At 43.8% G+C, this 1,221-nt stretch overlaps 1 non-coding gene across 1 annotated transcript; it reads right to left on the reverse strand.

Moving 5' to 3' along the window:
* Window positions 1-748: 748 nt before the first annotated feature.
* Window positions 749-818, reverse strand: TRNAA-AGC (transfer RNA alanine (anticodon AGC)). The gene has a single exon. It is a non-coding gene; the product is annotated as a tRNA-Ala (tRNA).
* Window positions 819-1,221: the final 403 nt, after the last annotated feature.

Genomic DNA, 1,221 nt, shown 5'->3' on the forward strand with positions numbered 1-1,221 from the left:
AGGCTAGCCCGATTTTTGTTGATCGTGAGAATAGCCCCCTTGTCTGAGTAAAAACACCTTTACTTGTCTGAGTCCGTCTATGCCCTCCTTGCATAGCTGTCTCCTTTTATATCTCCTCAGTGTTGCATTAATTGAGTCAGCAACTTTACACATGAGTAGTCGTACCCAGTCTTTAAACACAAATGCTGCTATTTTAAGCACACACTCAATATACCATGGACTGAATGGATGGTTGTGGGCAGATCAGTGAGTGCAGGATTAGACATACGGTAATGAGGCTGCTATTTGTCCTCTCTTATCATATGTAAAGTGGGAGGGTTTTTTGTTTTTGTTTTAATTTTAACAGCAAAGGGAATGAAAGGAAGAGGACTACTCTTCCAAGTCCTGTACCTTACCTCCTTGCAACCTCAGGAACACCCCCACCCACACACCCCATCCCAGCTCTGAAAACAGAATTAAGCCAGAAAAAGAAGTAGCTAGAGCAGTACATGGACTGGAGTGGATGTAAGACCAGAGTGGGGGAGTCCCCCTCTACCCTGTACTCTTTTTACTGTTGAAGTAACATAGGAAGCTGCCATCTACAGAGTCAGACCATGGGTCCATCTAGCTCAGTATTGCCTACTCTAGCTGGCAGCAGTGAGTGTAGGCAAATTGTCTACTCCGACTGATAGCAGTGAGTATAGGCAATACAGAATTAAATGGACCAATACGGCAGCTCTCCAAGGCAGAGATTTTGCTCAGCCTTGTCTGGAGATGACAGGGATTGAACCTGGGACCTTCTACATGCTAAGCAGATGCTCTACCACTGAGCTACATCCTTATTCCACTCCCATCTCTGCTTTATAAGTAAACTGTATGGACATGTGAAAAAAACCCAACCCTGCATCTATGGCTGTCATATCTAGTTTGGTCCTCAGCCTGGGAAAGAAAAATGAGAAGAATTGAGTTACAATTCCTGGATGAGGATTCCTTTCTTAGGCAGATTGGCCCAAGATGATCCACTGATGGTTTATCACCAGGTTAGGAGATTGTTTCCTGATCACTGGAAATCTCTCTTGAGTGTTTTGAAGGAAATAGCCATAGGAGTTTGGAGAAGTTGACTAGAGATGTTATGATTATTTAAGTAGGGGAATTCAAAAAGCCAGATGCCCCTGCTTAAACATTCACAAGCTGGAGCAGGACAATCATGGCCAAAGTCACCACTTAATGTATGCAAGTCTG

Source organism: Hemicordylus capensis, chromosome 1 (genome assembly GCF_027244095.1).
Source record: "Hemicordylus capensis ecotype Gifberg chromosome 1, rHemCap1.1.pri, whole genome shotgun sequence".
Classification (NCBI taxonomy): Eukaryota; Metazoa; Chordata; class Lepidosauria; order Squamata; family Cordylidae; genus Hemicordylus; species Hemicordylus capensis.